This window comes from Gopherus evgoodei, chromosome 3 (genome assembly GCF_007399415.2).
Source record: "Gopherus evgoodei ecotype Sinaloan lineage chromosome 3, rGopEvg1_v1.p, whole genome shotgun sequence".
NCBI classification, from domain to species: Eukaryota; Metazoa; Chordata; order Testudines; family Testudinidae; genus Gopherus; species Gopherus evgoodei.
Window position 1 is genome coordinate 71,974,310 of NC_044324.1, and position 27,757 is coordinate 72,002,066.

A 27,757-nucleotide genomic window follows, 5' to 3' on the forward strand; every position below is an offset into this window, starting at 1 on the left:
GCTGACTGTTCCCAGCCCTCTCCCGTCCAGACCAAACAACCCCCTTTTATTGTTCAGTCCTTCCTCATAGGTCATGTTTTCTAGACCTTTCACATTGTTGTTGTTCTCCTCTGGACTGTCTCTTGTTTGTCCACAGCCTTCCCAAAGTGAGGTGCCCAGAACGGGACACTGAACACCAGCGGAGTCCATATGAGTGCTGAGACAGCAGAAGAATTACTTCCCACGTCTTACTTACAACACTCCTGCTAATACATGCCACAATGATGATCACTTTTTTTTGCAACAGTGTTACACTGTTGACTCTTATAATGGATCATAAACTAAATAACCCCTCAGATCCTTTTCCACAGTACTCTTTCCTTGGCAGTCATTTCCCATTCTATGTATGTTCAATTGATTATTCCTTCTTAAGTGTAGTATTTTGCATTTGTCCTTACTGAATTTCATCCTATTTATTTCAGACCATTTCTTCAGTCTGACAAGAACATCCTGTCCTCCAAAGCACTTCTAACCCCACCCAGCTTGGTATAGTCTGCATATTTTATAAATATGCTCTCTATGCCATTATTCAAATCATTTATGAAAATAATGAATAGACCCAGGACTGAGCCCTGCAGGACCTAACTTGATATGTCCTTGCACCTTGCTGTGAACCACTGATAACTACTCTCTGAGTATACTTTTCCATCCAGTTGTGCACCCACCATACAGTATGTTGATCTAGGCTATATTTCTAGATGTTTATGAGAAGGCTATGTGAGACTGTATCAAAAGCCTTACTAAAGTAGAGAGGGATCACATCTACTCCTTCCCCCCATCCTCCAATCCAAAAGACTTGTTATCCTATCGGAGAAGGATATTAAGTTGGTTTAACAAGATTGATTTTTGACAAACCCATGATACTCTTACTTATCAATTTATGTACTTCTAGGTGCTTGCAAATTGATTGTTTGAATATTTGCTCCATTATCTTTCCCAGTACCAAAGTTAAGCTGACTGGTCTATAATTCCCTGGGTTGTCTTATTCCCCTTTACCTTGATAGGTACTATATTTGCTCTTTTCCAGTCCTCTGGGATCTCATGCATCCACCACAAAATCTCAGAGATAAACTTCTCAAACTTTTGATCAAAATGAAACATTTAGTGGAAGGATACTGAACTAGATGGACCACTGGGAGGTGACAGAGCCCAGTTCAAATCCCTTCTCCCATTCAGGTGGGGGGAGACTTAAACTAGGGTTCTCCCACATCCCAGGTGAGTACCCTAACCACTGAACTAAAAGTTATAAAGGACGGCCACCCCTTTCCTTGCCCCCTGGGCCAGCCACAAGGGCCTAAACTGGTAGATGAGCTCTTATTGCCCTTAGTGGGTTGGGCCCTACAAGTGAGTTTGGTGGAGTAACACACATTTATGCCCCTGGTTCATGCATTACTCTGGGGTTTAGGCATGGGGCTACAGTACATATGCGCACAAGGATAGGCACAGAGGAACTTCTACTGAAAAAATTTAGTTGCTGGGCAAGTTTAGGTAGTTACAGGGCTCAGTCAGTGACTGGATGATCCAAGGTGCTTCAGAGGAAGATGCAAGAAATCCTTGCAAAATAAAAGTTTCCTCTCCACTTCTCTCAGACATTTGCATATTTCCTGAATCACATGTACTTATCTCTGTGATATAGTGTACTAATCCTTTAAACAATGATAGCCTGGAGTGTAATCAAGGAGGCCCTGCCCTGGGATTGGGCTACATAAAGAGGAAGAGGCAACCAGGTGGAGAATAAAAGTCGTGCAGGGTAGTTTGTGTATTTCCTCAGGTTCTAGACTAGCTTGAGGCTTTGTTTTGGACTTTAAGTTTGGGAGCTGTGAACCAGGGTTCTGAGATAAGGGCCTTTGAACTATTATTCCAAGTGCTCCTTCCCTGGGCTATGTTAAAGGAAATATACTTATTCTGATTAGTTAGTTTTGGTTTCTCATTGAGTTGATCTCCGCAAGACAATTGATTAATGCTGCATTGAGAGGAAAATTTAAGTAAGGTGTACCTGCAGTGCCACTGCTGGCCATAAGAGGCCCACCCCTTTACAATATCCCTTTCAACCCTTTTAAACAAAACAAAAAAAAAAGTTGTTACTGACCTTCTAAGATGGGGTGGGCAAACTATGGCTTGTGGGCCGGATCTGGCCTCTTGTGGCTTTGGATCCAGCCCGCGGGACTGCCCCCCCGTGGCACCACAGGCCCCGCGCCGCTGTCCAGAAGCTGCCGGCAGCACACCCCCGTGGTCCCCAGGCGGGAGGGGCAGAGGGCTCCATGTGTTGCTCTTGCCTCCAGGCACCGCCCCCACAGATCCCATTGGCTGGGAACAGGCCAATGGGAGCTTTGAGGAAGGTACCTGGAGGCGCAGCAAGGGCAGCACACATGGAGCCCTCTGCCCGCCTCCCCCGTCCCAGGGGCCACAGTGCTTCCTAGAGCAGTGCGGGGCTGGGGACAGGGCAGGTAGGCAGGGAGCCTGCTCTGGCTCTGGTGCATGCCGCTGCCACCCTGGAGCCTGAAGCCCTCCTGCACCCTGCCCCCAACTCCCTGCCCTGAGCCCCCTGCCTGCACCTCACACCCCTCCTACACCCCAACCCACTTCCCTGAACCCCTTCATACACCCTGCACCCCTCCTCTGGCCCAATACCTTGCCCTGAGCCCCTTCCTGCACACAGCACCCCCTCCCACATCACGCACTCCCTCCCGCACCCCAAACCCCTGCCCCGGCCCTGCATACAATTTCCCCACTCAGATGTGGCCCTTGTCCCAAAAAGTTTGCCCACCAGTTCTGAGATGTCTCAGTCCAGAAATTCTTCAGCTTGCTTTTGGTTTGATACGATAACTCTCTGTAGGATGAAAAATCTTATAATTTGCAGACCACCAGTAGTGTGTGATAAGAAAAATAACAAAAATGTAACAGGGCATAGATTTCTGCAGAATTTGACATCTTGTTTGTATGGAAAGATGAAAACTTTTCATTGGCTTTCTATTGGTAGTAGTGATGAGAGACTTGGGTGCAGTCATAAGGAAGTAATTTAGGTAACTCTTTACAAAATGTACAGAAGATCTTGTAAGGAAGCATCCTGGGCCCTGAGGTTTTCTTTGCTATTGACCACTCCAGCTGCTCAAGGACTGATACAGAGTACACTGGAGCCTTCCTCTGCTACAGAGAGATTCTACAGTTCAAGACCTTTGAAAGTAAGGAAAGAGTAAAAAAGATATAAATTAATGGATCTGAGGGGGATCTTGTCAATTTTCTAAGTGTATATGAATAACAAGTAATAAGCTCGTACTTCAGAGGGAACAAAAGGAATAGAAAATCCTACATATGTATGTGAAAGTAGGCCAAGTTAATGTTGCCACAGTGACCTTAACCTTTGAAATTTAGTGACTTTTCAGTGCTTTGAATGTTGTATTACCATTAGTTTTTTGCACTTAATTTTTAAACATTACTTCCACATTTTCTTTTTTTTTCTTTTAAGGAATCAATTTTCACAGTTTGAGGTCTTCTGACTTAACCACTAGAGTTTGTAAGCTACTTGTATTGCAACTATTAACTTGTATATCTCACTAACTATACTGGTGGTGTCAACAGAGCTTGTATGCTCATTGAATAAACAAGTGCAAACTGGTCTGCACAGGAGCTGCAATAATGCATCTGTTCTATTCTTAAATAAACTTCAGTTGGCTTAAGGGAACTTTCTGCTGTATGAGCTCAGTATGCAATATTCAAATAATTATAACAGTTACAATAATATTACTAATTACAATGTTTTGTCTATATATGTCAAGTGCTTTACTATGCACAGCATGGTTTGCTCCATTGTTAGGGTTGCCAGGTGCCAGGGAGTTGCGAGGGCAGTGCCTGTGCACAGAGGCAGCTTGCACCATGCAGAGCCGCCTGGTCATGCCTAATCCTAGGAGCTGAGGAACATGTCACCGCTTCCGAGCCCCCGGAAGTAAGAGCTGCCCAGAGTCCACACCCTCTCCCACAGCCCAACCCCTGCCCCAGCCTGGAGCTCCCTCCCGGAGCCCGCACCTCCTCCCATGCCTCTGCGCTAGCCCTGAGCCCCCTCCCACACCTAAACTCCCTCCTGGAGCCTGCACCCTGCCTCCTCTCCCACACCCCAGCCCTGAGCTCCTTCCCACACCCAAACTCCCTCCCAGAGCCTGCACCCCTTTCACCTCTGCCCTGGCCTAGAGCCCCTCCTGCACCCAGAACCCCTAGTTTCTGGCCCACCCCAGAACCCACACCCCTAACCCAGAGCCCATACCCCCTCCCACACTCTGACCCCCTCGGCTCCCAGCCCCCCCTCCAGCTCCTGCCTGGAGCCCCCTCCCACACCCTAAGCCCCTCACTTCTGGCTTCACCCTGGAGCCCACACCCCCAGCCAGAGCCTTCTCCCCATAGGCGCTGACTCCATGGGTGCTCCAGCCCTGGAGCACCCATGGGGAAAAATGGGTCAATGCTTAGCATCCACTGGCAGCTCCCCGCCCCACCCCATCTCACCTCCGCCTCCACTTCCTCCCCTGAGCACACTGCATGCCCGGTTTTTTCTCCTCCCAGCTTCTGGGAGGAAGCAGGGAGGAGGAGGAATGCGGCGCACTCGGGGAAAAAGGCAGGTCCGGTGTGGGGATTGTGGAAGGGGTCCAATAGGGGCAGGGAGGGAGCAGAGTTGGGATGGGGACTTTTGGGAAGGGGTTGGATTCGGGGTGGGGCAGGGGCTGGGAAAGAGTGGAGTCGGGGCAGGGTGCGAGCACCCACTGGCACCGGGGAAAGCTGGCACCTATGCTTGTCTCCCTCTTACATCCCAACCCTGACCCAGCCCAGTAAAAATGAGTGAGTGAGGGAGGGAGAGAGCGAGCAACAGAGGGAGGGGGAATGGAGTCAACAGGGTGTGGGGCCTCAGAAAAGGGGTGTGGCAGGGGTGAGGTCTTGTAGAAGGGGCAGGGCAGGAACGGGGCAAGGGTGTTCAATTTTCTGCAGTTAGAAAGTTGACAACCCTATCATATATATGGAGTAACTGATGCACAAAGAGATGGAATAGCTTTTGCAGGATCACACAGTGAATCTTTAGCAGAGTCAGGAATATATCTTCTGTCTATAATCTACCCTATAGTCAATTCACTAGACCACATCTTTCCTTTCCTATGTTTCTGTAAAACAACAGAAAAGTTTCCTGAATCAAACAAATTGGGTGCTGTATCAGAAATTATACAAAGGTGCTAGTTCTCAATGAGGAATATGGGAAAAATTCAGCCCTGGTGTAACAGATAACAGCTCACACCAATTTCAATGAAAACTACACTGGTGTAGACCAGCATAGATAGAGAAACAAATTCAGTGCTACTTCAGGTTTCAAACTTCTACCATTTTTGCTATGGCTCTATCCAATATTATAGTTACATTATATCCAGTAATATTTTTGTTTACATTTTCAAAGTTCAAACCCCACAGACTTAACTCCCAATGAAGTAAATACATCTTTTGTTTGAGTAAAGGCTAAGACCAACAGAATTTAAAGAGCAGAAATTGAAATCTGTCTGTCTCTCAAGTGCACAGCAAACGTACCTGAACAGTTTAGCACTGAACATGAAATAATACAGTTGGTAGTAGGCTGGGGAGCACAGCTTTCTTCTAAGCAGTTGACCCAGATTTGATTCCGTGTCCCTTGCAACTACAATTTTACATAGATTGTAAATTCTCATGGCTAAAACTTTTCATCTATTTATATAGGGCCTAGCTCAACAGAGCCACCAGTGCTTAATTTGTAAAGAAAGAGGTGCCTGGGCTCAAAAAAATATTTTACTTTCATTACTGATGTGGCAAGACCAGAGGTGTCAGGGCTATCACCTGCTAAGCCTACAAGTGCACTGGCAAGCCCTGGCACAAATTAAGCACTAGGGGGCCACTATCCCAAACTGGGTCCAACTGCAACCGCTGAGGCCGTAGAAAGTAGGAAGAATGTAATTATCCATGTTGGAATTTAGCCAGGACAGAAGGCAGACATCACTATTTTTAAGGAAAATACTGTGAAATTTTTAAAGGAATGCTATCTTAAGAACATATTGTTTTAGTAAACACTTTTTAAAATCTAAGCTTACAAATAAAAGTTCAAATTATTAAAAGTTTAATAAGTATTTTCACATTGTCAAGTTGGTTTACCTTTTGCATTTCTCTCATTATGGACAATGAAAACAAACTTGTAAACTTTTGTTTCTAGCTAGTTGCTTATTTTCATTCAAGAAGAGTGCTGAAATCTTTGGGTGCAGTCACCACAGTGGAGTGTATAAATGTTTGTTTTAAAATGTATCTATTGTAATTTAAATATCAGGTAAACATTGCTATGGGACTTAGATTTTTGTAGTGGCTTTTTTAAAAAAACAAACTGGAATTCTTGTGCCAAATTTCACCTGATAGATAATATCCTTTCAACAATCAAAAGTGATAAGGATCTTTGTTCTGGGTTGATCCAAAAGATGAACCCTCCATTTCAGATGTGCTCCCTAGCCTCATCCTGACATTGATTCATAACTAATTGCTGGAGGTTTTATCCTAAGAAGGAGCCTTTTATTTAATGTGTTATCCACAGTGTATTTATGTGTGTTCATAGGTGCAAGTGCATGTTCATAGCCTTATTTGTATTTCAGTGCAGCTTCTTTTGACAACTACTGTTACAGACATAAGAACTGTGATAACCTCAGTAAAATGAAGATAGTGGTAACCTCAGAAAAGTGTGCATGCTCTTACTGGCTCTTCCTCCCAAGTCCCAAACACAATGTAAATTTCTCTTACCTTTACAGAGCCAAGTATTGGCTATAATATCTGCCACAGCATCCACCTTTTTTCCCCAGGTGTGGCAAGCACATTTTTGCAATGAAAGATGCATATGCATAAATGTATGGTGAATTACCTGGTGTACTAAGGGCATTATGATGAAACTAGATAAACCTGTATGGTCACATCTATAGCACCTTGCTAACTAACAAATGCAACATTTTCCTGGCTCTTACACCACAGCTGTAGTACACCCACCTTAGTAACTGTGTAACTGTTTAAGGATGAAGTGTATCTTGGCTTCTATTCTAGTATTTGGCTGAAATGTAGGGAATATTTCCCAACAGACGCCACTTGTGGCAATGTAGTTAGGTGAAGATGTATTGGTTGTGCAAGGTGTATACTATGGCTCAAAGTGGTTTCATTATATACTGGGTTTACAGTTCAGTTCAATGGCTCTCAGCACCCCCACTTTAAAAATTATCCAGCACCCCTGCTCTGGCTGCTTCTGTAACTACCTGAATATGGGTGTAAATGTCATTGCTAGGCATACCCTTATTTATGTGATGTATTGGGGGAGAAAAGTTGTGGCAGAAGAGTTACACCCTGTAGTGGAGTGGTGACCTGCTCCAGCCCTGACAGGGTTGGAACCAGCCCTGGGATAGGGCTGGCAGGCTGGGAGAACAGCCGAGGCTGAGTGGGGAAACAGTCACAGCTGTGGCCACACCCCAAATGGACTCAGCTGGCCCTATAAAAGAACTGCTGGGCTGGAGCAGTCTTAGTCTCTCTCTGTTTACAGAGGGAGATGGGCCTGGTTGCAGGGAGCTAGAGAAAGGGTACCTGAGTGGAGCAGGGCTGGGGAAAGGCAGAGGAGTTGGGGAGCTCCAGCCTGGAAAGCCCCAGGCTGCGGCCTAGCATAAGGCCAATGGGTACTGGGAGTTGCAGAGGGCAGCCCAGGGATAGGCAAAGGCAGCAGGTCCAAACCCAACCTTTCCAGTGATGAGTAGACTGATACTGCAGTCTGCCCCAGAGCATGGGGGCTAGACAATGACTGGCAGTAGCCGTATACTGAGGTGAGGTGGGGATAGTAGGTGGGGGTTCCCTGGGGAGGGGAGACACTAAGACTGAGGGGTTACTGCCAGGGGGTAGCGCCTCAGATAACAGGGCACTGGGTCCAGGGAGGGACACGGGGCCAGAGGACAGGTGGATCACTAGCCTATAGAGGGTGCTCCAGATCTGGAATGAGCTAATTCCCAGAAGTCACCAGCAGGAGGTGCCACAGAGGTGAGTCCGCACGTCTACACACCCTTTATTTATCAGCCATGAATTAAGGGTCTGAACCTGACTGACCCTGAATACATGCAACACTTTATCTGCATACTATTCTCAAGATTTAAGTTCTTCAGAGGGAGTATCCAGCTGCCACAAGCATGTCTATGATGAGAAATGTTATCTGCCATTGCATTATATACTTAATAAACATTAATTTACATACAAGAGCCTCAGGAGATAGGTAGGTATTATTATCTTTGTTTTAAAAAGGAGGAAATGGTCTCAGAGAACACATGACTTGCTGGCAAGCCCTAGCTCTCTGGAATCAGTTAAAGAAAGCATGTGGGACTCCCAACAAATGTAACCAATTCTTGTCCATTATTATCAAACCAAGATGCATTGGACTTGCCTCAAGATTATAAGGTGGGTCACTGTGATGTTTGACTAAAGCTTATCTTCCAGAAAGGCATCTAGTTTTGATTTGAAGACTCAAGAGAAGGAGGATAAACTACTTCCCTTGATAGTTTGTTCCAAAGGTGAATCATATACTATTATTATTATTTATTTATTTATTATTTTATTTATTTTATTATTTCTAATTTGAATTTTCTGGCTTCAGCTTCCAGCCATTGGTTCTTGTTATGCTTTCTCTGGTACATAAAGATCCTTTACTATTCAATAATTTCTCCTTCTGAAGGTACTTAAACGCACTTATCAAGTCACCTTTCAATCTTCTTATTTAAATGGAAGTATATGTAACATGGATAAATCCATATTGCATTTCATCCCAAGACAGATCATGCTAGACTAATTTGATGTCTTGAGATAGAAAGAAAGAGGAAATGCAGTAGATCTATCTGGACTTCAAAAAGGCATTTGATATGGCACTATGTGAGAAACTAGTTAACTGAGAGATGATGAGGATTAGTATGAGAATTGTAAGGTGAGTATGAACCTGCTAAAGGGGAGGAGGAGACAATGGGTTGTGCTGAAAGGACTCTCAAGGTGGAGGGAGATTACTATCAAGTGGGGTCCCACAGGGATCAGTTCAGGTCCAGTTCTGTTCAATATCTTCATAAATGATTTAGATAATGACAGAGTATACTTACAAAGTTTGTGGACAATACCAAGATGGGAGGAGTTTCAAGTGCTTGGAGGATAGGATTAAAATTCAAAATGATCTGGACAAACTGGAGAAATGGTCTGAAGTAAATAAGATGAAATTCAATAGGGACAAATATAAAGTACTCCACTTAGGGCTGGTCTACACTACGGGGGAAAATCGATCTTAGATACGCAACTTCAGCTACGTGAATAACATAGCTGAAGTCGAAGTATCTAAGATCGAATTACTTACCGTCCTCACGGTGCGGGATCGATGTCCGCGGCTCCCCCTGTCGATTCCGCAACTCAGTTCGAGTTGGTGGAGTTACGGAATTGATATAAGCGCGTTCGGGGATCGATATATCGCGTCTAGATGAGATGCGATATATTGATCCCCGAGCAATCGATTGCTACCCGCCGATACGGCTGGTAGTGAAGACGTACCCTTAGGAAGGAACAATCAGCTGCACCCATACAAAATGGGAAATGACTACCTAAGAAGGAATACAGCAGAAAGAGATCTGGGGGGCTTATATGATCACAAGCTGAATGTAAGTCAACAGTGTAAGTGTTGCACGCATAAAAAAAAAGTGAACAGCATTCTGGGATATATTAGCAGAAGTGTTGTAAGCAAGATATAAGAAGTAATTCTTCCACTCTACTCCACGCTGATAAGGCCTCATATTCAGAGTGCCTTACTTCAGGAAAGATGTGCACAAATTGGAAAAAGTCCAGAGGAGAGCAACAAAAATGATTAAAGGTCTAGAAAACATGACCTATAAGGAAAGATTGAAAAAAATAGGATTTGCTTAGTCTGGAAAAGAGAAGACCTAGAGGGGACATAACAGTTTTCAAGTACATAAAAAGTTGTTACAAGGAGGAGGGTGAGAAATTGTTCTCAACCTCTGATGATAGGACAAGAAGCCATGGGCTTAAATTGCAGCAAGGGAGGTTTAGGTTGGACATTAGGAAAAACTTCCTGTCAGTAGTTAATTCTGGAACAAATTGCCTAGGGAGGTTGTGGAATTTCTGTCATTGGAGGTTTTTAAGAACATGTTAGACAAACACCTATCAGTAATGATCTAGTTATTATGTAGTCCTGCTTTGAGTACAAGGGACTGGACTAGATGACCTACTGAGGTCCCTTCCAGTCTTGCACTTTGATGATTCTAGGAAGCAGCTGAGTCAGTAACAGTCTGAACAATACATAATAATAGTCCAAACAGCAGGTATGTAGCAGCAGGTCCTGACTAATTCCACACACCCAACTCTATGTACACATAGAGACAGGAACACTGAGTTCATGGAGTAGGAACCAGGAAAGAGCCAGGAGTAGGGAGCAATAAGCAGGAAGGGAACGAACACAAACACATGTTCAAGCATCAAACATCAGGATGACTCAACAGAAGAACCCTGAATTCACATGCTACATCCAAGAATCTACTTCTTCTGTTGTACAATCTTAATACTTCCTCTCCCTTCTTGATGATAGGACCCTTCAAATCTTTTAAAGTTGTGAAAACAGCCTACTTTGTTATCACCCAGCCAAGTTACACATATTTAAGTGATTTAATTTTTTTCATAAGTTAGTCTTTCCAACTTCCTGATTTTTCTTAAGGTTTCTCTGGATTCTCTCCATTTTGTAAATACATTTCTGATAATATGCTATCCAAAGGAAGTGACTGATATTCCTGATAGTATGAGCAGCTTTTTTGTAGCCATGTTGGTTCCAGAATATATTGGAGAGACAAGGCAGGGGGTGTGGTAATATCTTTTACTGGATCAAATAAATTCTGATGAAGTCTGTCCAAAGCTGTACAGAGAAGGAATATTACTCCCTTCTCTATTAACTGCAGCCCAAAATTACACTGGCCTTTTTCATTGCCAATAAAACATGTCTAACTTACTCTCCACTATCACAATGATCTATTCTGCAGTATTACTGATTTCTCCTTCTTATTAGATGTTGGTGTATCAGATTATTTTACTTCTAGATGTTCTAAATGGTACTTTTCTGTGTAGAATATCATTTTGTTTTCTGCTCTGTTTTCTTTTCTTTCAAGGTCTTTTTATTACTCTGTCCTCACTGGTGTGCAAATTCCTCCCAATTTAGCATCATTTATCAACTTCATTAATGCATTGTTTACTTTCTCTTTCAGATCATTAAATAAGGTATGATATAAGACTGGTCCTAACAGCAGTCCCTGTGGTACCCTACTTGATACATTGTTTGGGAGTGCTGTTTATCTGATAGATGAAGTATTTACTGGTAGTTTGCTTCTTGAAGTATTTAATCTTATCTCTGCTAAAGTCTATGTGGAGTCGTTTCACCCCATCACAAATATGTAATAATCATACTTTGTACTTATAGTGCATTCCATAGGAGGAGCTGAAATCATTACAAAGGTAGCTATTATCCCATTTTATGTCTAGGGAAACTGAAGGACAGAGACTTAATTCACATAAATCAGTTGTGGAATCATGAAGAAAACTCAGGGCTCCTGATTACCAATCCTTTGTTGTGACTGTTAGACCTTATCCTCATCCTCATAGACCTTCACACAGACCTGCCAAGGCTGCTTTTCCTATTAGATTACTGCTTTGGGCCCTTTTTAAAGGGCTACTGGGAAATCTGGCTCATCTACTGTTGTTTTTTTTCTGGTGCGAAGCACCATGCTGAGGATGAAGAGTGTTGCATATGAAATAAGTGTGTTAAGAAATAAATCCTGGCACTAAAATATTTAAATATCAGTGTGACAATCTGCATCCTTATGTCCACCCCATTTTCAAGACTATGATAAATTTTGTATGAAATATGTTTTGAAAGGTATCGTTTGAAAACTCATGATTTGCTGATCATTATTGTCCCAGTAAAATATGTGTCAATTAAATCAAGTGGACTATCACATGGTTAAGTGGCCATTCTTTGACAGGAAAAGGGATGAAAGCAAGAAATGTATAGCTTAGCAAAGAAACAGCTGGAGGTTCTGATCCCCACAGACCCCCAACTGGAGATGATTCTCAAAGAAGAGGAAAAGGTATAAGAATGGGGAGCAGATGCCCCATGATATCTCTCCTTTTATTTCTACCCAGAGCAGCCCAACACCTGAGGAACAAAGAAACAGCTTTGGATTAAAGGCGGGATCCTGTCTGAAAGGAGTTCAGTCAGTAAGACTATAACTTGTGGTGAGAGAGATCCTTTGCTTTGAATTTGCTTTAACTTGTTAAGTTAGCTATTAGTTACATTTTACTTTTATTGCAGCCAATTTTGACGTTTATGCCTCATTATTTGTAATCTCTTAAAATATATCTTTCTGTAGTTAATGAACTTCTTTTATTTAGACCTGTGTTTGGATTGAAGTGCTTGAGAAATTTCATTTGGGATAACAGGATTTTTGCATGTCATTTACTATTAATAAAATGACAAACTTTATATGAGCTTGTATTTTCCAGGAGAGGACTGGGCAGTACAAGATGCACATTTCTAGGGGAAAATCTGGGACTGGGAATGTGCTGGTGTTGCACTGCAAGGTAATACAAGAGTAGCAGGCCATAGCACTCAGACAGCATAGCTGGCAGTAATTTACATGCTGGAGGCTGTGTTTGGGCAGACCAGGAGTGGTTGCTCTCACAGCAAAGCAGGGTAAAAGGCTCCCCACGCTGGAGAAGTGAGGGGACACAGCTGTTTACCAGTCCAGATTGTTCCCTGGGTAATGTCACAGTCATAGTCTGTTCTTCTAACTTTTTTCTCATAATTTAGATTATCTAAATCTAGATTTCCTGGACACTTTCAGAGGACAGGATTCTGAGAAACCACACTTCTTTGTTTTTTATTTTCACATTTCTCAGATTTTCCAGTTCCTCCCATTACAGTTTGAAATGGCTCTGAAAACTTTTTTGGGATATCTTAAAATTGTTCAGGTTTTCTCTGGAGACAAAGAACAAACTCTTCTGTAGAAAAAATCCCTGGGAATGCATGTTTTGTATATAATAGAGATGCCGAAGCAGGAGGGCCAGAGGGCCATGGCCCCATCACTTTTTATTGGCTGTAAGGGCGAATGATGGGGAAGAGAGGAGCAGGCAGCATCATGGGTTAGGTTGGGGGAAGAGATGGCGCGAGAATGGGGCATCGGGGGAAGAGGCAGTGTGGGGCCAGGGCCCTGGGGGAGGGGGAATGGGTGCCACAGGAGCAGGGCCTCAGGAGGAAGGGGCAGCATGGGGGTTTGGCCTGGGAGGAAGGAGTGGCGCAGGAGGTAGGTATCATAACCTTAGTCCCAGATTTGGACTTTAGCGTCCAAAATATGGGGGTTAGCATGAAAACCTTCAAGCTTAGTCACCAGCTTGGACCTGGTACTTGCTGCCACCACCCAAAAAATTAGAGTGTTTTGGGGCACTCTGGTCCCCCCGAAAAACCTTCCCTGGGGACCCCAAGACCCAAATCCCTTGAGTCTCACAACAAAGGGAAATAATCCTTTTTCCCTTCCCCCCTCCAGGTGCTCCTGGAGAGATACACAGACACAAGCTCTGTGAATCCCAACAGAGTGACTCCCCCTCTCTGTTCCCAGTCCTGGAACAAAAAGTACTTTCCTCTTCACCCAGAGGGAATGCAAAATCAGGCTAGCCACTTCAACACACACAGATCTCCCCTGATTTCTTCCTCCCACCAATTCCCTGGTGAGTACAGACTCAATTTCCCTGAAGTAAAGAAAAACTCCAACAGGTCTTAAAAGAAAGCTTTATATAAAAAAGAAAGAAAAAATACAAATGGTCTCTCTGTATTAAGATGACGAATACAGGGTCAATTGCTTAAAAGAATATTGAATAAACAGCCTTATTCAAAAAGAATACAAATCAAAGCACTCCAGCACTTATATTCATGCAAATACCAAAGAAAAGAAACCATATAACTTACTATCTGATCTCTTTGTCCTTACACTTAGAAACAGAAGATTAGAAAACAGAACTACTTCTCCAAAGCTCAGAGAAAGCAGGCAGCCAGAAAACAAAGACCCCAGACACACAATTCCCTCCACCCAAAGTTGAAAAAATCCGGTTTCCTGATTGGTCCTCCAGTCAGGTGCTCCAGGTGAAAGAGACATTAACCCTTAGCTATCTGTTTATGACACGCCCCCCAAATTGCAGACAGTGGGGAAGCTCACTGGCGGCGATTTCCTTCTAGAACTTGAAAATAAACAGATTAATACAACACATGCACCTTTACATATACTACTAAGTATATAACTAACAGACTTTTACATTTTAAGAACACTTTTTAACTACTGAATTCTGGGAAACTCTCACGGGAGAGTGCATCAGCAACTTTGTTAGAAGCTCCTGTGATGTGTTGAATTTCAAAATCAAAATCTTGGAGAGCTAAACTCCAATGAAGAAGTTTCTTGTTTTTCCCCTTGGCAGTATGAAGCCACGTTAGTGCAGCATGGTCAGTTTGTAGTTTGAACCACCGTTCCCAAACATATGGGCGTAGCTTTTCCAGGGCGTACACAATGGCATAGCATTCCTTTTCACTGACTGACCAGTGACTTTCCCTCTCAGACAGTTTCTTGCTGAGAAACACGACAGGATGGAAGTTGTGATCTGTTGCTTCCTGCATGAGCACTGCTCCTATACCACGCTCAGATGCATTTGTGGTTACTAGGAATGGCTTGTCAAAGTCCGGGGCCCTGAGCACAGGGTCAGACACGAGCATCGCCTTAAGCTGGGTAAAGGCCTTTTGACACTCATCAGTCCACTTAACGGCATTTGGCTGGGTCTTTTTGGTCAGGTCGGTCAATGGGGCAGCGATTTGGCTGTAGTGTGGCACAAATTGCCGGTAGTATCCGGCCAAGCCTAAGAAGGATTGGACCTGTTTCTTTGACCTTGGGACAGGCCACTTTTGGATAGCATCCACCTTGGCCTGTAGGGGGTTTATGGTTCCTCGACCCACCTGGTGCCCCAGGTAAGTCACTCTGTTTTGGCCTATTTGACACTTTTTGGCCTTAACAGTTAGTCCTGCCTGCCTGATGCGCTCAAAGACCTTTTGCAGGTGGAGTAGGTGTTCGGGCCAGGAGTCTGAAAAAATGGCCACATCATCGAGGTAGGCAACTATAAATTCTCCCAGTCCAGCTAGTAGACCATCTACCAGCCTCTGGAAGGTGGCGGGTGCATTTCGAAGGCCAAAAGGAAGGACATGGAATTCATACATCCCCGCATGGGTGACGAATGCTGACCTCTCCTTGGCAGGTTCATCTAGCGGTACTTGCCAGTACCCCTTGGTTAAGTCTATTGTAGAGATGAACTGGGCACGTCCCAACTTCTCCAATAGCTCATCGGTGCGTGGCATTGGATAGTTGTCCGGACGAGTTACCGCATTTAGCTTACGGTAGTCCACGCAAAAGCGTATTTCCCCATCTGGTTTGGGTACCAGAACCACTGGAGATGCCCATGCACTGGTAGATGAGCGGATTATACCCATCTGTAGCATGTTCTGGATTTCCCGTTCTATAGCAGCTTGGGCATGAGGAGACACCCGGTAGGGTGGGGTTCTGATTGGGTGAGCATTAACTGTATCAATGGAGTGGTATGCCCGTTCAGTCCGTCCTGGGGTGGCTGAGAACAATGGGGCGAAGCTAGTGCACAGCTCCTTGATTTGTTGCCGCTGCAGACGTTCCAGGGTGGTTGAGAGGTTCACCTCTTCCACTCCACCGTCTTTTTTTCCGTCGTAGTAGACACCGTCAGGCCACTCAGCATCATTTCCCTGGACTGTAAACTGACAAACCTGTAAGTCTCTGGAATAGAAAGGCTTGAGAGAATTAACATGGTACACTTTAGGCTTTAGTGGGGAATTGGGAAATGCTATGAGGTAGTTTACATTTCCCAGGCGCTCTTGGACTGTGAATGGCCCTTCCCATGATGCTTCCATCTTATGGGCCTGTTGTGCCTTCAAGACCATAACCTGGTCTCCTACCTTGAAGGAACGTTCTCTGGCATGTCTGTCATACCAGGCCTTTTGCTCTTCCTGAGCATTTTTTAGGTTTTCTCTAGCAAGGGCTAAAGAGTGTCGGAGGGTGCTTTGTAGGTTGCTTACAAAGTCCAGAATGTTAGTTCCTGGAGAAGGCGTAAACCCCTCCCATTGCTGCTTCACCAACTGTAATGGCCCCTTAACCTCGTGACCATACACAAGTTCAAATGGTGAAAACCCTAAACTGGGATGTGGTACAGCCCTGTAGGCAAACAGCAACTGCTGCAACACTAGGTCCCAATTATTGGAGAATTCGTTGATGAATTTTCGTATCATGGCCCCCAAAGTTCCATTGAACCTTTCCACCAGGCCATTGGTTTGATGGTGGTACGGGGTGGCAACCAAGTGATTCACCCCATGAGTTTCCAACAGTTTTTCCATGGTCCCTGCCAGGAAATTAGACCCTGAATCTGTAAGGATGTCAGAGGGCCAACCTACCCTGGCAAAGATGTCTGTTAGGGCCAGGCACACAGTGTTAGCTCTGGTGTTGCCTAGAGCTACTGCTTCTGGCCATCGGGTAGCAAAGTCCACTAAAGTCAGTACGTACTGCTTTCCTCTGGGCGTCTTTTTTGGGAAAGGGCCCAGAATATCCACAGCTACTCGCTGAAATGGGACCTCAATTATGGGGAGTGGCTGGAGAGGGGCCTTGACCTGGTCTTGAGGCTTTCCCACTCTTTGGCATACCTCACAAGACCGGACATACTTGGCAACATCCTTGCCCATCCCCTCCCAGTGGAAGGAGTTCCCCAACCGGTCCTTGGTTCTGTTCACCCCAGCATGGCCACTGGGATGATCATGGGCTAAGCTTAAGAGCTTCCCCCGGTACTTAGTTGGAACCACCAACTGTTTTTGCGGCTGCCATTTTTCCCGGTGTCCACCAGAAAGAATTTCCTTGTATAAAAGTCCTTGGTCTATAACAAACCGGGATCGATTAGAAGAGCTGAGAGGCGGTGGGGTGCTCCGTGCCGCCGCCCAAGCTTTATGAAGGCTGTCATCCGCTTCCTGCTCAGCCTGGAACTGTTCCCTTGAGACTGGGGTCACCAGTTCTTCCTCAGACTGTGGACTTGGGCTTGGTCCCTCTGGAAGCGATGTAGGTGAGGGGGTTGTTTCCGTTGCTGGTGAACCGCTCTCCGCTGGTGCACCTGAGGTTATTTCAGGCTCTGGCTGAGCCTTTTAGGTATGGCTGTCTGTTGCTTCTGCCAGTTTTGGCTCGCTGTCGTCCTCTGGCTTTGAGTTTGAAGATGTGGTTGCACTTGCTGGTGCTGGTTGCTGTTCCAGTTCTGGGCCTGGGACTGGAGATGCTGTGGCTGTTTCAGTGGTAGGCATGGAATCCGGGTCCACTACGTCTGTCTGGGTCTCTGGTAACACAGACGAGGCCTCTGTGGACGGCTCAGGAACAGGAATGGGTCTGGAAGCTTGCCTGGTTTGGCTACGGGTAACCATTCCCACTCTCTTGGCCCGCCTCACCTGGTTGGCCAAGTCTTCCCCCAGTAGCATGGGGATAGGATAATTGTCATAGACTGCAAAAGTCCACATTCCTGACCAGCCTTTGTACTGGACAGGCAGTTCAGCTGTAGGCAAGTCTACAGCTTGTGACATGAAGGGGTAAATTGTAACTTTGGCCTTTGGGTTGATGAATTTGGGGTCAACGAAGGATTGGTGGATAGCTGACACTTGTGACCCCGTGTCTCTCCACGCAGTAACCTTCTTTCCGCCCACTCTCAAATTTTCCCTTCGCTCCAAGGGTATTTGAGAGGCATCCGGGCCTGGGGATCTTTGGTGTGATGGTGGTGTAATGAATTGCACTCGCATGGTGTTCTTGGGACAGTTGGCCTTGATATGTCCCAGTTCATTACACTTAAAGCATCTTCCATCTGATGGGTCACTGGGCCGAGGTGAGTTACTGGAGACTGGTGAGGTGGAAGGGTAGGGTGTCTGTGGCTTTACTTGGGTGGTATGTGGGGTCTTTGGCTGTCCTCGGTTGTAGGGTTTATGGTCTGTGTGCCCCCTGGGGTAATCGTTCCCCTTGACAGTAGCTTTCTTGCTTTCTGCCAGTTCCATCCATTTGGCTCCAATCTCCCCCGCCTCAGCGATATCTTTGGGTTTTCCATCTTGTATGTACCGTGTGATGTCTTCAGGAACACCATCCAAGAACTGCTCCATTTGTATGAGGAGGTTCAGTTCTTCCAAGGTTTGAATGTTGTTTCCTGTTATCCAGGCCTCATAGTTTTTTGCAATGTAGTAGGCGTGTTTGGGAAATGACACCTCTGGTTTCCACTTTTGGGTTCTAAAGTGCTGACGGGCATGATCTGGGGTTATCCCCATCCTGTATCTGGCCTTGGTTTGAAAAAGTTTATAGTCATTCATTTGCTGCTTAGGCATTTCAGCTGCCACCTCTGCTAAAGGTCCACTGAGTTGTGGCCTTAATTCTACCATGTACTGGTCTTCGGGGATGCTGTACCCAAGACAGGCTCTTTCAAAATTTTCCAAGAAGGCCTCGGTGTCATCACATGCCTTGTAGGTGGGAAATTTCCTGTGCTGTGGAGCAATAATTGGCACCGGGTTGTTAGGGTTGGCTGGCACATGCAGCCCAGCTTTTGCCAAGTCCAGTTCATGTTTTCTCTGTTTTTCCTTCTCTTCATACTCTTTTTGTTGTTTTTCCATTTCTTTTTGTTGTTTTTCCATTTCTCGGCGGTGGGCCAACTCTTCTTCTGCTTGTTTCCTTCGGTAGGCCACCTCTTCTTCTTCTAGTTTTCTTTTGTGTGCTGCCTCTTTGGCCGCCTGTTTTCTTTGGAAGGCTGCCAGTTTGATGCTTTCTTCCTTTTCTTTCAGCTCCATCTCTTTTTGTTTTATTTCTAGTTCCTGTTTGTGTTTTTCCATCTCTCGCCTGTGTTCAGCTTCTTTGAAGTGCTCTTCAGCCTCCATTTTTGTCTTGGTAGACATGGTTCCTGTTTTCTTGTGTTGGGGTGCCCTCCGGTGTTTATCTTCTGAACTGCAGGCTCTGTTGCCTCCTGAAGTCTGCCTAGCAACAGTGCCTTTAGCTAATCTTCAATGTTAAGTAAACCTGAAAAACCACTTTATTTGCATTTATATAGTGCTGGTATGACTCTCAATGGGAGTGCTATTGTGTGACAAAAGACTCGTGATAGCCCTTAACGACTTCTTGCTTAACATGCAAGCCACAAACTGCCAGAGAGAGCAGAAAAAAAAATTCTCTCTGGTTCCCTTTTAAAACCAAACTGTTTCTCTCTGCTAAAAAGCCCTTAGCAGAGAAAAGAAAAATATAATCTTCCTACTGGCTTCTGGATTCTGTCTAGATCCCACCACTGCTACACCATATCATAACCTTAGTCCCAGATTTGGACCTTAGCGTCCAAAATATGGGGGTTAGCATGAAAACCTTCAAGCTTAGTCACCAGCTTGGACCTGGTACTTGCTGCCACCACCCAAAAAATTAGTGTTTTGGGGCACTCTGGTCCCCCCGAAAAACCTTCCCTGGGGACCCCAAGACCCAAATCCCTTGAGTCTCACAACAAAGGGAAATAATCCTTTTTCCCTTCCCCCCTCCAGGTGCTCCTGGAGAGATACACAGACACAAGCTCTGTGAATCCCAACAGAGTGACTCCCCCTCTCTGTTCCCAGTCCTGGAACAAAAAGTACTTTCCTCTTCACCCAGAGGGAATGCAAAATCAGGCTAGCCACTTCAACACACACGGATCTCCCCTGATTTCTTCCTCCCACCAATTCCCTGGTGAGTACAGACTCAATTTCCCTGAAGTAAAGAAAAACTCCAACAGGTCTTAAAAGAAAGCTTTATATAAAAAAGAAAGAAAAAATACAAATGATCTCTCTGTATTAAGATGACGAATACAGGGTCAATTGCTTAAAAGAATATTGAATAAACAGCCTTATTCAAAAAGAATACAAATCAAAGCACTCCAGCACTTATATTCATGCAAATACCAAAGAAAAGAAACCATATAACTTACTATCTGATCTCTTTGTCCTTACACTTAGAAACAGAAGATTAGAAAACAGAACTACTTCTCCAAAGCTCAGAGAAAGCAGGCAGCCAGAAAACAAAGACCCCAGACACACAATTCCCTCCACCCAAAGTTGAAAAAATCCGGTTTCCTGATTGGTCCTCCGGTCAGGTGCTCCAGGTGAAAGAGACATTAACCCTTAGCTATCTGTTTATGACAGTAGGGCCACAGTTCGAGCGCTAATATCAGTCCTTCAGACTTTGGGCAGGAGCATCAGCAGACTGGCCTCACCTTCTCTCCTTTTGTACTGCTGCAGCAGCCAGTAGATACTGAAGGAGATACTGCAGTGTGTCCTGCATGCACTCTTACCAACAGTGGTGAAGAAAACAGCAAGGGAGCTCCATGACCCACAACAATAGTGGGTGAAGTTGTATGAGAGTAGCAGCTAGCTAACTCTAGCCTCAGAAAGGGTCAAAAATGTTAATAAGTACAGCTAGCATCAATATTTTTAGATAGGCTGGCTCCAGCAGGGCTGTGAACTCCTGCTGCTCTGAGCAGCATGGTAAGGGAGCGGGGGAGTTGGATAAGGGCAGAGGGTCCGGGGGGTGGGGGCAGTTGGACAGGGACTGGGGTCCTGGAGGAAGTTAGGGGCAGGAGTGTGGATAGGGGTTGGGGCAGTCAGGGGACAGGCAGCAGCGGGAGGTTGGATGGGTGGAGGTTCTGGCAGGGGGTCAGAGGACAAGGAACAGGGGGGATTAAATAGGTGTGGAGACCTGGGGGGCCCGCCAGGGGGCAGGGGTGTGGATAGGGGTCAGGGCAGTCAGGGGACAGGGATCATGGGGGTTGGATAGGGGGTGGGATCCCAGGGGGGCAGTTGAGGTGGGGTCCCAGGAGGGGGCAGTCCAGGGACAAGGAGCAGTGGGGATAGGATGGGTCGGGGATTCTGAGGGGGGCAGTCAGGGGGCAAGAAGTGGGAGGGGGCGGGGGGTCAGGCTGTCTGGGGAGGCACAGCCTTCCCTACGCGGCCCTCTATATAGTTTTGCAACCCCAATGTGGCCCGCAGGCCAAAAAGTTTGCCCACCCCTTCTATAGGCACTTAAAAATCCTTACTAGTGAATACTTTTCATCTAAACTGAATCAATTTGGGTATATCCCAGAATAAACTTGCTAATTATCTCCAGAATCTATAGACCAGACTTCTACATAGTAATGGGACAATAAACAATAATTGATTGTAGTGGGGGAGGTAAATATAGTGGCAAAATATTTCACAAGCCTATCTAAAAATATTGATGCTAGCTGTACTTCAGTAGATGCTGAAGGAGATACTGCAGTGTGTCCTGCACGCGCTCTTATCAACAGTGGTGAAGAAAACAGCAAGGGAGTTGCTTTTGCCTCCCTGGAATTGAAACCTCCTCTCCAATTATTGGGAGTGGACTACATCCATCCTGATTGAACTGGCCCTGTCAACACTGGTTCTCCACTTGTGAGGTAACTCCCTTCTCTTCGTGTGTCCATATAATAATGCCTGCATCTGTAATTTTCACTCCATGCATCTGAAGAAGTGGGTTTTTTACCCATGAAAGCTTATGCCCAAATAAATCTGTTAGTCTTTAAGGTGCCACCAGACTTCACGTTGGTTTTGTTGTTACCTAGACATCCAACAGCAGCTGAGGATCCAACATGACCCAAAGCTGAGAACCCAAATAATAAATTGTTGACATGATTGAGGAATCTCCAGGAGGCAATAATACTTCTAGCTCTCAGCCACATCCCAGTTTGGAACGACATGAACTGAACTGCTAATCTACACCAAACTGATTTACATCTCTGATTGAATGGAGAAGTGTCCTCCTCCTGAAGGTACCACAGTCCACACACTTCCTAAATGATTTCCTTAATGGCCTCTGTGATAGTCCAAGGCCAGCTGGAAACAGCAGAGTAGTAGAAGGGAGATATACTGGCCACTGGATAAACAGTTTTCTGTTCCCTGAGTGACCGGAGCAGGGGCTGCTCCAGGCTGATGAGAACACCTGAATCCAATTAACATGCTAAGAGTCAGGTGAGGCTGTTAAGCACCTGACTCTAATTAAGACCCCTCATAAAAGAGCTCACTTCAGTCAGGCCAGAGGGAGCCAGAGAGCCAGAGGGGAGGAAGTGCTTGTGAGCGAGCGAGGAACTGGGAGCAAGAGGCGTGCAAGAAGCTGAGAGTGAGTAGGCATAGTGCTGGAGGACTGAGAAGTACAAGCGTTATCAGATATCAGAAGGAAGGTCCAGTAGTGAGGACAAAGCTGGTGTTGGGCGGATGCCATGGGGAAGTAGCCCAGGGAATTGTAGCTGATGCGCAGCTGTTCCAGGAGGCACTCTAGACAGCTGCAGTCCACAGGGCCCTGGGCTGGAACCTGGAGTAGAGGGTGAGCCTGGGTTCCTCCCAACTCCTGATCAAACACAGGAGGAATTGACCTGGACTGTGGCTTCTACCAGAGGGGAAGGTCTCTGGGCTGTTTCCCAACGCGCAGGGTGAATCTGTGAGGCGAGAAAATCCACCAATAAGTGCAGGACCCACCAAAGTAGAGAAGGAACTTTGTCACAGGTGGTGTCAGGAGTGGGATTTCATGCGCACAGCACGGCGGAAGGAGAGTAATTTAAAAAAATAAAAAGAGGGAGAGGGTTTTTTTTTTCACCACAATGGATGACGTAGTACAGGTATTGATACAAGCTACGGCGGCCCAGCAGGAGGCTACCCTTGTCCAGGCAGCTGCCAAACACTAATCGTCTGCGGATGGACCAGGCTGCTCAAGACTGAGCTATGTTGCGGGAACTGGTAAACCAGGTAAAGACCCTTACAGAGCTGAACCGTGGCCATGATGGGATGCAGACCATACGGGCCAGCCATTGGCTGCAGAAAATGACGTGGGAGGATGATGTAGAGGCATACCTTCTGGCCTTTGAGAGGACAGCCTTACGGGAGGCCTGGCCTCAAGATCAGTGGTCTGACATCCTTGCCCCATTCCTGTGTGGGGAGGCCCAGAAGGCCTACCATGATCTGCCCAAAGAGGCTGCAGCAGACTACCCCCAGCTAAAAGCAGAGACCCTGGCCAGATCTGCGGTAACGACCACAGTGTGGGCCCAGTGGTATCACAAATGGAGATACCAGGAAGATGAAACCCTGCGGTCCCAATTATATGACCTCATCCATCTTGCACGAAAGTGGTTGTGAACTGAGTCCCGGAATCTTGAAGAGATACTAGAGGTTCTGGTCATCAACCAATACATGAGGGGACTACCTCCAGACCGTCACACCTGGGTAAGCCAGAACGAACCCTCCACCTATGATGAGGTTGTTGCCCTGGTAGAGAGGCAAAGGACAGCGAGGGAGCTGACCTAACCAGTTAAGGAAGAGGCACCCCTGGTTAAACTAGTAGCACTAAGCCCTAAAGCTCAGGTGACTGGGCCACCAGGAGGGCCCAGGTGGAAAAAGAGAAGGTATGAAGGCCGACCGGAGGCCACAAAGAGTCGTAGCACTGAGGGAGAAGACGATCGTGATGTTAGACTGCCCAATCCAAGAGACCGGGGAATGCCTAGGGTTCCATACAGATGTTATGCCTGCAGGGAGTGGGGACACATAGCTCCATAGTGTCCCAATGCTGAGGAGCCTACGCAGTGTAACCTGGGGAACTGGGCAGACCCATGCTCCCTAATCCACCTTGTGAGTGTCTCACTAACCCCACATATGTACACCAGACCAGTGAAACTAAAGGGGGCAGAGACCACAGCACTGGTTGATTCGGGAAGTGCTATCACGCTTATGTTAGGGAAGCTCGTGAAGCATAGTCAGCTGCTGCAGGCTAAATGTACAGGGATAAATGCATCCATGCAGGACCGTCACTAGGGGTTTGAGCGCCGTAGGCACACGGCAATTTCGCCACCCCGCGCGCTGGTCCCGCGGCTCCGGTGGAGCTGCCGCAGTGGTGCCTGTGCAGGGTCCGGTGCTCCGCGGCTCCAGTGGAGCTGCCGCAGTCATGCCTGTGGGCGGTCCACCGGAGCTGCGCGAGGAGCCGACCGTCCGCAGGCACGACTGCGGCAGCTCCACTGGAGCCGCGGAGCACCAGACCCTGCACAGGCACCACTGTGGCAGCTCCACCGGAGCCGCCTGCCGCCCCCTCCGGCAAAACGGCTCCCACCAATTATTCTGGCGCCCTAGGCGATTGCCTAGGCTGCCTAAATGGTAGCGCCGGCCCTGCGTCCATGGGACTGTTAGTTACTACCCCTCCATCCCAGTAAAAATCAAGATCCCCAAGGGAACACTACTGAGGTAGCAGCAGGTGTAGTCCCTAAACTCCCATACCTGGTGCTAATAGGGAGAGACTTCCCAGGGTTTGGAGACTTACTCCCAGTAGGGGAATTTGAGAAAGAGGGGAACCCTGAAATTAGTGAGGCATCCACAGCAGACTGTCAACCCCCAATCTTCTCTGAAATATCTCCAGATTTGTTCTTCACTCACAGACAGGGTAGAAAGACGAAAAGGGAAAGAAGGGCAGCTCAGGCCTTGAGAACCCAGATACTGACCCCAAGCCAGAGGGTCGCTTTCGTAGATGTTGACAGATGCTACCGATGTGGTGCTCTGCTCTGTTCAATGCTGATATCACTCGGCTGCGTGTGTGTGTTCCCTTTGTGTGCTGTCCCAGCTCTTCGAAGACAGCTGACACAGCAGACCCGAAGAGAATCCCCAATGACCACAGACTCTAGTAAGGTACGAAGGCACGCTGGCCAAGTTTATTGTCGAAGAGAAAAACAGTGTCCTGCTCCCTGGCAAACGAAGTCCAAGGTGCTGCTAAGGTGCAGCTAGCCAGTATTTATGTGCTCCCTGGCAATGGACTCAGCTCAGTCAGTGGCGGGACTTTCCACTGCCCTCTAGGCTGGGCAAAGACACTGCCCCAGGGATACATTCTTATACACCGGTACAAACAAGTTACACATCACTCCTGACGTATTGAGGTGTAGCCCTTCTACGTAGCAAGGTACAACCCCTCTACATAGTAAGGTGCCGCCTCTCACCTTGTACATGTTGGTTCGAACAAAACAACTCTATCCATCATATTACCCTTTTGGCCCTGTCATTGGGATGGATCAGCTTGTTCCTTGTTATCTGTGTGGAGTGTACAAGCATGCGAATGTTCTGATATCTGGTGTCCGGTACCTTTTAGATATGTCTCTTTCTGCAGCATCAGCCCTTTCCTTGCCAGCTTCTGTGAGCAGGGCCTGTCTCTGGCTGACAGCTTAACTTTGCCTTTATGTTAGCAAAGTTTTGACCATTACTTTAGTTCAGGCCTTAGGCCTCATACTGGGCCTCTGATACCAAGGTTTATATCTCAGGGCCTCATCTTACTAAAGTAGGTAGGCAGACCCGAGCAGCTGAAAATGAAGCCACCCAGGTGAGAGAAGCACACGAGTCTGACCCCCACCCTAATGCCTCTGAATCAGTAGAGGCAACAGAAACTGGGTCCTTAGATCTTGGGCAGATTAGCTCCAGGAGAGGAAATTTTGGACGGGACCAGGCTGAAGACCCAAAGTATTACAATATCAGGAAGGAGGAGACCAAAATAGATGGGGTCCCCATGGAAGAGAGAACCCAGGGGCCAGGACCCTACTTCATAATGAAGAAGAATCTCTTATACCGGGTTGCACCAGTACAGGGGCAGAAGATACAGTAGATCCTAGTACCTCAAAAACACCAGAATGCTGTATTAAGTCTTGCCCATAGTCATCTTTTTGGGGGTATTTGAGGGTAGAGAATACCCTGGCACAGGTCCTGTGATAGTTCTTCTGGCCCGGAGTACATGAAGAAGTGTGGAGGTACTGTGCATCTTGCCCAGAGTGTCAGCTGCACAGTTCCCGTCTCCACTTGAGGGCATCTTTAATTCCCCTTCCCATCATAGAGGTCCCCTTCGAGCGAATAGCCATGGACCTAGTGGGGCCTCTGGAGAAGACAGCTCAGGGCCACCAATATATACTTGTTGTTTTGGACTATGCTACTAGCTACCCAGAAGCCGTCCCCCTGTGGAACACGGCCTCTAAAACGGTAGCCAAAGAGCTGGTGGAGATCTTTGCCCGAGTAGGGCTGCCGAAGGAGATATTAACAGACCAAGGAACCCCATTTATGTCGAAGCTAATGAAAGACCTCTGTACGCTGTTCCATATACATACCCTGAGAACTTCAGTCTATCATCTGCAGACTGATGGATTGGTAGAAAGGTTAACTGAACCCTCAAGGTTCTGATAAGGAAGGTGGTAAGTCGGGACGGGAAGGACTGGGACACCCTCCTACCTTACCTTATGTTTGCACTCTGGGAGGTACCTCAGGCCTCAACTGGATTCTCCCCCTTTGAGCTGTTATATGGGCGCAACTCCTGAGGCATCCTGGACATAGCCAAGTAAATTTGGGAGGAGGAACGCTGTGAGGGGAAGAAGATAATAGAGCATGTGCTACAGATGAGGGGCCGGATAGCCCGGGTCACTCCCATAGTGAGGGAGCACCTAGAGGAGGCCCAGGAGACCCAGCAAACCTACTACAACTGTCAAGCCAAGGTTTGTCAGTTTCAGCCCAGTGACCGAGTAATGGTACTGGTACTCACAGCCAAAAGTAAGCTGTTGGCCCAGTGGCAAGGGCCCTATGAAACAGCTGAATCTGTAGGGGAAGTAAATTACAAGGTGCGACAACCAGGATGTCAAAAACCAGAGCACATATCATGTCAACCTTCTGAAACCCTGGCATACCCGAGAGATCAGGAAGTGTGGGGCCCAATTCGAGCAGTTTTTAAGTCATCCCTGGCAGGGATGACTTAAAAACACGTGGGGCTTGTACTCGCCAGGTGGTGCTCTGAGTCTTCGGCGGCACTTCGGCGACAGATCCTTCACTTGCTCCAGGTCTTTGGCGGCATTGAAGGACCCGCCACTGAAATGCCACTGAAGACCCAGAGCAAGCAAAGGACCCGCCGCCAAAATGCCACTAAAGACCTGAAGCGCCGCCAGGTAGGTAAAAATTTAAAAGGCACCTCTAGCCAGGGAAGGGATTCTCACTGGGCACAGAGCCCTCTTAGGCGTGGGGCCTGATTCAGGGGAATTGGTGGAATAGGCCTAAAGCCGGCCCTGTGAGAGATGTGCACAGTGATTCAGGAAGACCTGCACCCAGGGAACAAAAGCCCTGAACAGGTGAGGGTGTCTCCCAATCTAATGACAGCTGAGAAGAAAGAGATGCTCACCCAATATCAAGACATATTCTCAACAAAGTCAGATCGCACAACTGGGACATATCACCACATCATCACAAACCCTGAGGCCAGAGTAACAATGAGGCCCTACTGGGTGCAGCAGTCAAAAGGGAGGAAATAAAAGTGGAAGTCAGGAAAATGCTGGAGATGGGGATCATTGAAGAATCTCTCTGTCAGTGGTCCAGCCCAATAGTGTTGGTGCCCAAACCTGATGGCACCACGAGGTTCTGCAATGACTTCTGTCAACTACATGAGATATTCCAGTTTGATGCTACCCTATACCCCACATAGATGAATTAGTGGACCGT